We start from the raw sequence: 12,019 nt of genomic DNA on the forward strand, positions 1-12,019 counted from the left end.
ATCTTTTTTTATGTACACAATGAGCCCAACTTTGGTACTGTTCCCAAGTGCTAGGAGCAGAGAGGGGAGAGAGGAGCTGCTCTTGCTAAGCCCCTCAGCTCTCACCTCATTTAGCTTCTGCAGAAGGTTTGGGGCTGGGTGTGATTTTGTGCACATGTACTTTGTAGCATGCTGCTAGTGACTGCTGTTGACAGGAACCTTACCTGCCCCTTCTGTCTGTACATACAGCCTCCTCCAAAGCAGAGAGGGTGGAAGTACTGACCCACCTATGGTCCGAACATTGGCTCGCATATCTAGGGGTAGGGTGAACTGACTTGTATGAGCTGCATGAGAAATAAGACACTGCTGCTCATGAGATGGCTTGGTATTTGCCCCCTGGGAGCTCTACATAACCTTCTGAATGTCCTTGTTCCCTGTAGAGGAAAGGGGCAATAGATTTCTGGCCAATACTATATTCCTGTTGGTATTGGCTTCAGTACTCTCGCAATTTCTGTATCCATCTTAACATCTGACTTCATTTTGACAGGTTTAGCTGGAAGGAGATGCCTCCCTTGAGGAGATGCCTCTCCAAGAAGATGTGCGTAATTTATATAATAGATCCTTGGCATCTGCATAAAAAAATTCTTCACGAAAGGTGTTGGCATTGAAGCCAAATAGATCCACAACCATTGCACAGAAGTAGAGCCAGAAGCAAGACAGTATCTTGACATTTTATTTTAATTCTAAAGAGATGATGCTTGCCACGACCTAAATCAATTTCTCTCTTTTATTCATTTTTCATAAACAATAAGGATTTGGCCTCGGAATGAAAAGGAATTTGCTAAAATGGAACAAAAAAATTATTGTTAATGTTTTTGTTGCTTCTAGGAATGAATTCATAGTTTGTAATTCCAGGAAGGACCATCATGATCATGGAAGGACCATCAATGCTTTGATATGCTACATAACCAAAGAATTTGACCTTTCAATTTCTGCAGAAAATTACTCTTTACTGGGTGAGTATACATGTGCAATTAATGTGCACGAATAAACTCCAGAGTTTCTTGTTCTGGAGTTTTTTGCTACTAGGTGCACCATTCAAATGTGTACCTGGTAACAATAAACTGGAGTATATTGTGCTGGAGGTTATTTGTGGAATATATTGTGCTGGAGGTTATTTGTGCACAGCACCCTGGGCCCAGTTGGAGCAACCCTGGCTCGCTGCTCCGACTGGGCTCAGTGTGCTGCAGAGGAGCTGGCTGGCACAACAGGGTGCTTCAGCGCAGGGCTAGCCAGCAGGCAGCCAGCATCTACACATGCACAGAAAAACTCCAGGGCAGAATAGCACTTGTACCAGCCTGCTCCAGAGTTTATTAGTTTCATGCACCCTAATAAGGGCATCTGTGTAGATGTGGAGATGTTTACTGCAGAGCTAATTAGGCAGGTCCGCAGTAACATCTCTAGGGGTCTACACAAATCCACTAGGTATGTGAACGCTATTAATTCCATTAACTTGTGGCTAAACTCATATGTATCTTATAAAAAGATACCCAACTTGATTCCAAGATTCTAAGTAATAAATTACCACCTATTAAAGGAAACTGTTTCAATACTTTGTTACTATCATTGTTAAAAAAATAACACTTCCTTCCCATTCAAATGATTCTAACTTTCAAATACAGGGCTATACATAGTTTGTCTGGTAGAAGGCTATCTAGCCCTTCAGCATCTCTTATCTTCTATCTAGGTATTTATAGATCTACTTGAACATTTAAACATTAAGATATTATTCATTGATAAACATCATTCCTGTGATAACCAACATTTCAACTGAAAATTATTGAAATGGTCATGTTTTTGTGGGGAAAAAACTTTTAAAATGGGTCAGGAGCTTTGAAACAAAATCATCTTTAATATTTCACAGGAACAGGATTTCATGTTGTACCAGTTCTAATAATGATCAAAGGAGATGCAAAGCAGTAGACGTTGACTATTGACTTCTAGGCTTTGAAGGCCATATTTTGAAAATTGTGAAGTCTTTGTGCAAAACAGGTGATCAGTTAGATCCTAATATTTCCAGGCTTACTAAGTAAATATGGCATCCTGATATCTGTTTGCCCATGCAAATGTCTCTGTCTTTATACCTATCAACTGATTATTTTCTTGCATTATATATGCACAAAGAGAAAAGCCTTCTGTAGAGAACCTGGATATAATCTACACTTGAAAAAAACACAGCAATTTCCACCTCTGGAATTTAATTGGGCATTTTAATACCAGGTTAGAGGCTACTTTGGTTTTTTTCCCTCCCTGCAGACATTTCCTTATTTTGTTTCCAAACCTAACCATCAAAAACCAAGAGAATTTTAGGAAGTCATCATCAAGAAGAAATGCCTGAGACAATATTTAATGCATATGCCAGGAAAGAAAGCAGTCAGTTGACTAAAAATTGTATGTTTTTAAAACACAGATGCTAAAGACAGACGTTTTCCTGTCTCACCCTGTTTTGAATTCTAAGAAACTATTTTTCTAGCCATTTCTGCATCCATTATTCTTAATAAAGATTTTATTGGGTTAAGAATGATTTTCCTTGGGCCATGCAAGAGGTGTTAAGATGTTGCTTCTGTAATTTAAGGATCCTTTCTTCACAACTCAAGGTATGTTATTCTGTCCATAGTTGTGGAATCTGATGGAAGGAACATTTAAGAATAATTAATTTGTGGAAAGCTCGGGCATTATTTCTCTTTGATTGGTGTGTAATAGAGGAGAGGAAAATTAAATCAAGGCAATTCCATCCTTTTAATTCCAGCATTTATGGATTTCCTACTGGTAATGTTTCACTTACTCCTGTAATTTGTTGAATGTATTGGCTATGTATTTTCAAATAGGTTAATAAATATATAGCAAAGAATGCAAGCTGACCAGGTTTGCTTGATCCTGGACCAGTAAACACAAAACTTTCTGTTTGTTTAAGGCATCTCTGCCAGCCAACTCATCTAAACTGTCTCTTTCACTTGCACTGCAACAGCCTCCTTTAAATTGTATGTGCTAACATCTTGTGACAAAATGCAATGGATATTTAGCTAGCATAAAGTCCCATATATTTGCATAAAAGCCCCGAGTTTGCATACTCTCCAGGAACATGACATTTTCCCAACTATTGAAGTCTTTGCCTCATTGGCCCCATATCTACCTGATTCCAGTCCCATTTCAATAAATTATAGTCCCCCCAATCCTATACCGATTCATTCAGGCCCTGTCAGTCCCATATCAATAATCCCTATTTCCCCTGCCCAAATCAGTTCTTTGCCCTCCAGCCCAAGGCCTTATTTTTACATTTTCCCCCTCACATTCACTCTTAGCTGTAGCAGCCCCACATTGAATTTTCTGGCCATACTGCTCTTCTGCTTCTGCTTCTCCTGCAGTGATAGAACATATTCATACCATAGACAGTAGCTCAGGAGTTCATTTCATTCCCATTTCTCCTAGTTCTAAACAGGGGCAACATCAGGGCTTCTGTATTTCTGCTTATTAGAGGCCTGGAGATGCAAAGCAGTAGAGAAAGGAAGGGGAGACTAGAACTGACTCATTTTTTTCAGGGGTGGTCAGATGAAGGAGTATGGGTCTCCTGACAATGAGGAACCCCTTGTGTTCCAGCTCTGTTATCCAAACACTTGTTTCCTGGGAGGAGAGAGTTGTTTTTGCCACATTTGATTGGTTTCCTTTTATGGGGTGGGGTGGGGGTGGAGGGGCAGCCAGAGACATGTTTCTCTTGATACTGCTGGATTCTTCCCCTAGACCAGTGGTTCTTAACCTATTTGCCATAGTGGGCCACACTTGCAGCCCTCAATGTGTTATGTGGGCACACCTAACTTACTTCCTTTGTATCCATTTAAAAATGTTTTGTATCTGTTATCTGACAGTAATGGAATACAGATCAATATTCGGTTATACCTCTCATTTCTACACTGTCAAATGCCTTTACTTTCTTTTTTTTAACAGGATGTCGCATGGGCCGCAGCAGTGTGCTGATTGGGCCATGGGTTGAGAGCCACTGCCCTAGACCCACAGGAGGGGATTAAGAAGCAGTAGTGTACGTGTTCCAATACACCTTTAGCCCACTTAATTCTACCAGAGATCCTTCCTTCCACACTTGCTTTACTATCATCAGACATCCCTTGAAAAGACATGGGACAGCTGTTGCATTTGCTTCCTTGGCTTCAATGGAGAGGATGGTCATTTACACGAAGTGAGGACCTGTCCCCATACTCAAAGGAATGTGAGTTTTCAGTGTGCTGTTCTCTTTATTGTTTCAAATGCAAATGTGCAGAAACAAAGAACCTTAGTGATTTGACAGCAGACACTGAGATGGAAAATGCTATTGAACAGTTTTCTAGACTTGGTCTCATCTAGGTTCTTAGCAAATAAATGTCCTTAATACCAAGCACACTGGCACATTTGCCTTTCATTGCCACCGTTTTTGCAGGTCTGAGTGGAGCAACCCAGAGGCAAAGGGTAGTCTTGGGGTAGGGCCTCAGATTAAGTTTTACAGGCATCAGGGTTCTTTTTCTGTCTCTGCCTCCAAATCTCTGTGTAACTTCTTATTAGCAGCTGGGCTGGAGAGACCTCTTGACTGTAGTCATCCTCCCTAGAATCATGGCAGTCTTGAGGTAAATTGATTTCAACAAGACATATCGGAGTAAAACTGGAATAAAACAGTGATGAACCAGACTTTCCATTTTACCAGTGCACAGGAATACTAAGGCTCAAATTCTCAAAGGGACTTAAGTGCTTATGTGCCTCAGGGGCTTTGGGCCCCAGTCCCTGCTCAGTACTGGGACTGATAAATTAGTCACTCATTCTTCACAGGTTTTAAGCCTTGAAGGGCCTACAGAAGGCTCCCCCTTTGTCCCCCAACATCAGTTCTTTTTGACACACATTTTACTCCTCCCATGAGTATATTTACACAACAATATGCTGGGAGTTACCAGCTGACATTCTTGCGCATACTTATGAAGTGTTTTTCTTACTGTGTGTGAAGGTTGGCAAAAAACTTTTGTTTGGGCAATAGCGTGGAGTTGCAGATTCTTTCAGAGAAACAAAAGCAACCAACAAGATGGTTTGCTATGCTTTAAACTGTCCAATTAGCATATGTTCTTGGTACACAGAAACAACTCGTGCTTTGGTTAGCAGTCATGGATATTTGCACTGAAATTTCAGATGCCTGTGTGACATCTGTGACCACCTCTGTTCAAGAACCAGTGTATACCACACTTATAAGCAAGCTATACTAAAAAAAGATACTAATTTCTCCTTCAGTGGGATTTGGAAAACCCTGAAATACATTACAGGTTGGCAGAGAAGCAGCAAGATTAGGCTAGGAAATGGGATTTTTTCGTTTTTTATTTTTACAGAGACTAAAACTGCAGTCTTGGTCTGTGCCTGGGGCTCCTAGTCAGTCCTGCAAAACAATAAACAATAAAACTATAAGAACATTAATATGTTCTTACAGAAATTTCCAAAAAAATCATGTTGAGAAGCAGCAGATATTTTTCCCCCTAAAAAAATTGAAGGAGGCTTTTCCTAAACTGTATTGTTTTAGTGGTAAAACAGTGGTGTGTTAATTTAGATAAGTAAGGTTACAAATGCTACGTAATGTCACAGTTCTTTCAATGTGAGCTTTAAAGGAGATTTTTCAAATCTTTGCACAGCACCTACAACATATATAATGCTGGTTTACATGCACTTCTTTGAACCCATAGCACAGAAAATTAAAGTGTGAGTACACACGCAATCCACTTAAAAGACATATTAAGATTACATGAATGCCTGTAACCATGCAATAGAAACATTGGAGTTGCACAACCCCTACTCTCCAACTCTGCTGAATTATAATGAGGAGCAGTCAGTACATGCTGCAACTCCTAAATCTATAGCAAAGGAAGACCAAGAGTTGAAAGCGCCATTGACTCAATTGAAAGTATGTAGGTGAGTCTTAGCCACAGCGTCCTGCAGAAAGCAGGGATAAGACAGCATGAGAGAATAACAGCAAAATGCACTGTTTAACTTTCAAAGGAGAACTGAAAGAAGAGGCTATAAGAATTGCTGGTACCACCTGCTTTTTGCATGTTGCAAATGACTTAAACATAATTGAGAGATGGTACAGTTTTTGTATCAGCTGTGTATAACTATATTATTCATTATAATCTGCATTGCAGTAGTGCCTAAATGTACCCAGTCATAGAGCAGGACCCCACTGTTCTAGGCAGAACACAAAACAAATGATCTGCACAGCAAAGTTGTGATATCTGAATTTTTCCAGGCTCTTGCTTGTAGAGGAATTAAAGTGCTAGCTTGATTCATTTTGGAAGAGTTACAGGAAGGGGTACATTCATGTTGGTGTTCCTCCTGGGTGCGTCTGCATGAGACACTAGCTGCACCATAGCTTAATAACAATGAGCAGTAATGTGCCAGGCAAAATCTGTGCTAATATGCTACTGCGCCGTAGTATTAGGCTACTGCGCAGTTAGCATCTGTAAAACCCATGTGTTTTTACAGTATTGCACATTGATTTAGTACTTGGTTATGCAAGTACTGAACTTAATGTGCTGTAACTAGAGTGCATTAATGAATGTGTAGGCACAGCCTGTCTCCCAGATTAGGTGTCTCTGTTACATATGATCAGGAGATCAACCTAGCTGGAGGGGAGTCCTTTTCACTGGTCTAGGTTAATTTCATTTGAGCTTTCCTATCCTAAATTAAAACATTCCTGGAAAAAAAAAGTTGTCTAGTTTATCTTACTTCAGTACTGAGTTAATTATGTGTTATCATTCCCTAATTGCTGGGAACTATCTGACTGTTAATTGGTATTTGTTCTCAAAATGTATCTTGCAACTGTAAGAGGAAGGGTTTTTTCTACTAATATCAGAGTTCTTTCATGCTGTGTCACAACAAAGGCCTTGCATGGTATTCCTAGACAGAGACCTGGATAGAGTATATGCTCCCATTATTCTCCCAGTAGTAAAGAAGTTTCTTTCCCTTACTGAACTATCATTATTGTGTAATATTTAGCCTGAGATAATTATCCTCAGATTTTACAAGCAGAAATTTGTTTCACTGATACCAGCTTGCTGCATCACAAATAAGCCAAGAGTAGTATTCCTGGAAGGGGCCTATTTATTTTTTTGAAGGGTGTTTTTTTTTTCAAAGGGAAACACTCTAAAATATGTGTATTAGTGCACTGGAGCAGCACCTATTGGAATGTGATGACCAGGGATTTGGGTTTTCTGTTTCCCATGGAAACAAAAGTGAATTTTCCCTTTAAAAGGAGAAAAATTCAGCTTTTCCCCTTTGAAACAAGAAAGTGTGGGTTTCCTCTTGTAGGTTGGCAGCATTCCAGTCTGCAGGGAGCTGCTTGAGGCTGGGGGGAATGGGGGAGGGTGATGGGAGGCCAGGGGTGCCACATGCATATGTACATGCATACACACATGACTGGCAATACAGCCAGGCAGGGTGGTGGGACCAGCCCCAGCAACTGGATACAGATAAGTCTATGGGGGGAGGGGTTGGAGGGCCAGGGCCTGGGGACTGTCTCGGGGGCTGTGTGAGGCATATATATGTATAGCAAGGGGTGCATGGGGCAGGTGCCTGCTAGGCAAAAAGATGTTTGGGTGCCGGGGCTGCAGTGGGGCAAGGGATCTGAGGCAGTGCTCAGTGCCACTGGTGAACCCAGCTCTGAGCTGTTGCTAGTGAGGCCTGCCCCTCCAGTGAGTGGGGGGTACTTCATGGGTGGCAGGGAGATGCATAGCCAGGCCAGAGCCATTGGGCTGGTTCCCATGCTCTCAGGGGCAGGGTGGCCAGGAGACCTGGGCAGGGGGAAGCTGTGGCCCAGAAGCCACAGCCCAGGGCAAGGGATACCACAGGCGAGGGATACCTCCTCCCTCCAGCCTGCACCAGGGCTGGACTTGCTCTGCCACTGCCTGCATAAGCCGGAGTTGCAGCAACCACTGCGCTCTAGCCTGGGTGGGATGGAGATTCCCTGGAGCCTCTTGCCCTCTTCCTGCTGCCTGCAGCATGCCCTGGGCCAGAGCCATGCTTGGCTTCATGTTGCTGCTGGAGCACGGTGCTGGTCCTCCCTGCCACACCCCAGCCTCCCAGCCAGTAGTGTGGGGCAGCATGTGGTGCCCCAGTTGCTGCGTGGGATTCTGCATGGGATGTGCTGTATGCACATCATGTTGGAGACCGTCCCTGCCATGTCCCCACAGAGCACCATACTGAGTCCATGTGGGGTGGGGGGCAGCTGAGGTCCCCCTGTGGCAGGGCTGGGTGAGGAAAGGGGCTGCAGGTAAGGAGTGAAGAGCACTGGCATGGTGGCAGGGGGTGGCAGAAGTGTAGTTCAGGAGTGAGGGGCTCCAGCAGGACTGGGGTAGCTGTGGGTTGGGAGTGGGGGGCAACGGCAAGGCACCAGCATATCAGGGCTGCTCAGTACCACAAACCAATGAGGGGGGGGAACAGCTGTAGCTGGACCCACATCCTGGTGAGTGAAGGGGGCAGGGGGAGCTCTGATTTTCCATGATTAAAAAAACAAAAACAAAACCAAATGCCGAAATGTATAAGTATTTAGAATTTATTTTATTAGAATGATTGTGGCACCGATATGCTTCCAAATTGCTTTAAAATTGTAAATATATCTATAAAACATTGTGTTCAACTGATATGTATATATAGTGATGTTTCATTTTAATCATGGACAAATGCAAGTTTGGATTTTTTAATCATAGAATTTGGGGTTTTATAAGAAAAATTGTGATTTTTTTTAACAGAGAAAACCAGGATAACCATATTTTATATGTGCATGCGGGGTTTTTTTCTATTTCTACAGGGACAAACACTATCATTTTGAAAAAAAATCTTACTGAGATATTTAAAAAATCAAAATAAAACTCTTTGTATAAAGGCAGCCAGTGCTCTACTGTCCTTGTATGACTTGCTCATCCTACTTTGGCTGTATTATAAAACATAATGGGAACTGTTCCAGCTTCTGTGCATCACTGTGATGTCAAGCTGCTTGTGATGTCACAAGGAATTCCTTGTTGTAAGGGACATCTCCTGAGGAGAGAGTTTATATTGCTGGAAAATAGCCATCCTCCCACATGCTTCTTCTCCACCCAACTATTCTATCCAAATAACAAACCAAAGGGAGTGTTTTGTCTCATACTATTGGGTAGGAGTGGTGCCATGACGGTTCAACAGTGCGTTGACTGTAGATCGCTCTTGATATTTATTTACTTTTTTGTAGTCCTACCCAACCATGGCCAAGGGCAAAAGTAATAACCTGTCATGTTACATAAAGGCACTTGTCTGAAGAAAACTGGAGTAATGCTAGCTATGCAGTGTACACTTTTTGGGTCTATCCTTCCCAAGCAATCCAGATCTCATAACTAGGTGATTCATTGCACAAAGTATTTTTTTACAAGATGTTTCCTTCCTGATAGAGTTTCCATCTGCAAAAAGTGTTAGGAGGGATTAAAAACACAGCCTAGTACAATTTACAGTGAAATGTTAAACAAGTGGATGGGTCAGAGGGGGAGCAATGTCAAACACTTAAGAAGTGGGAAGGGCATCAAAAGGGTAACTACCACAAGCAATCAACACTTGGATAAAATAGCTTCTATTCCAACTAGTGATATCATTTAGCTAGGGCTCTGTGGACTGTCTCCAGGCTCTCATGCTGTTCTGTTGTATCATGCCATTAAAGGATCAAGCTGGAAACAGCAGAAAGTGATGTCATGAGACTTATAGAGAATTACCCTCTTAGCTTGCATGTTATTCAACACACCTTTGTTCTTTGATATCTGATTGACATTTATGCTTGTGATGCAATATCATTAATCTATAGATAAAGCCTGTATTGAAATCTTCTTGGCTCTGCTTATGCTTGTTTGGATTGGATTTGAGGGTTTTTCCCATCATAGGTATGTCATAGACCCTAAGGCAGAGGTGCCAATCCTATGAATAAGGAAAGATTGAAATACAAATTGGAGAAAGCCTTGGCAAATGGAGGGTGGAATACACCCACCAGTTAAAATTACTTCCAGAAGTCAAACATTCTAGGCTAAGTTAATAGAACAGAAGTTAATACTAGCAGAACAACAGACAAGGGGAAAAGCATGGAAATTCCTGTTTTAAGTTAGTCCCATGGGGTGGGGGAGGTAGTGATCTCTAGCTGGATATAAACTGTCTTAGTTACAGGGAAGTCATTTTATACCAGCTGCTGATCTGTCCCTCCTTCTTGGACTAATCCCATTTTGCTAATGCACAAATAGCCCAGCAATATTTTTTCCCTATTTCTAGCAAACAAAGGACATAACATAGTGGCAGTCTAACAGCCTCATCCTATATTGGAATTCATTACTTGGGCTCTTTCACCTTGTATAGTCCCATTGACTTCAACTAGAACCTGCTGGGATTGTTCTAGTGGGTTTTGACAAGTGTAACAGTAGGCACACCAAGTCACCACTGCAAAACCACCAGAGTTACAATGGGCTAGTGAAGAAAATCACCTTTATGAGTGCAGCTTATCCTCTGATGGAGAGCTCATGGGTCTTTTGTGGAACTATTCAATACAGTACAACCCCTCTTCACTGAAACTCTGCAGTGTATATTCCCCAAGATGTTCAAAGCAGATGACCAGACTGCAAAGTTAATAGACCAGTGGTGTGTTTGGGACAGGAACCGGATGATTTTATTGAATGTATTGGAGATAAAAGCAGGAACAATATAAAAGAAAATAAACCAGGGAAAATAAACATATAGCAACACAGGACTTGACATGCCTTTTTGGACTGTGGGGGTTTTTGCCTTCCTCTAGTGCGGGGTTGTGTAGCCCTATTCCTGTGCTTTCTTGAGTGTATAGTAATAGCCTTTTACAGAAGCAGGGCATTGATTGTCATGGTCCCTTTTCTTTGCCCATGGCAGGTTAGGGTTTTATGTCTTGTGCTGTCAGGGTTGACTGTAGTTTTGTTAAGAGGTTAGATTATGGATTTGTATAGGATAGTTGGGATAGGGAAGATCCTGCATTAGGCAGGGGTTGGATTAGATGACTGATGGAGGTCTTTTCCAGCCAGACTTCTCTGTTTTGCTATGATTCTAAAGTTCTAGGACCAGGCAAGGTTTAGAATATCTAAGGGTATCACCCTTTATGTCTCAGTACTACAGCATCACTGTTGGCCATCAAGGTGGAGGGGAACATTGAGCTGGGCTGCTGGAGTGGTATATACTCTCGTGCACTAGTATGACTCCAGAAGCTGGGACTTGAGGCATTGCCTATAGAACTTATGCCATAGTATGTTACATTATAGTTCATGTGCTCACATGCCACCATAGTTCATTTGAAAAGTTCAAATTCTATGTGTCACTACCGTTAAAAGATATGGCTCTGAGTATGGCATTGAGTATGGGCCACCCATCCACATTGTCTCCTTGAGCTGAAGACTGACATTTCATTTATCTGAGTGTTCTGGATGGCCTTGGTGCAGCACCTTTATGCTTACCAGGCAGAGGTAATCTTGAATTAATTGTATCCATAACAATTTAGCAGATCAATAAATAATAACTGCCATCTTTCCATCTGGTATATCTCCAGAAACACCATTAGGTAGAGCTTTATTACGTATCCAAATACCTTGTATTTTGTTTATTCAGAATTCATTAATGCCCTGATATGACAGGAGATATATATGCCCCTTGGTGAATTCAGAGTTCTCTCTCAGAAGTCTCAGAAACCGTTTTTGTAAGACTTGTAGTTCTGGTTTCAACCAAATTGTGAAATTCTATGTAGTAGGCACCATTCCAAGGGCCAAATTCACAGATGACTCTCAGCGAGTTTAAGCAAGTCTGACTATAAAGTGAATCTAGATTTGTGCAATTTATGGGCTTTTTTCCAGTAGTCTCAACATATATGTTAACCTAACTTAGATTTATCCCAGTCTTGACTTATTATATAGATTCCTCTGGACTCACAGGGCCAAATTGAAACATG

This window comes from Alligator mississippiensis, chromosome 1, assembly GCF_030867095.1.
Source record: "Alligator mississippiensis isolate rAllMis1 chromosome 1, rAllMis1, whole genome shotgun sequence".
Classification (NCBI taxonomy): domain Eukaryota; kingdom Metazoa; phylum Chordata; order Crocodylia; family Alligatoridae; genus Alligator; species Alligator mississippiensis.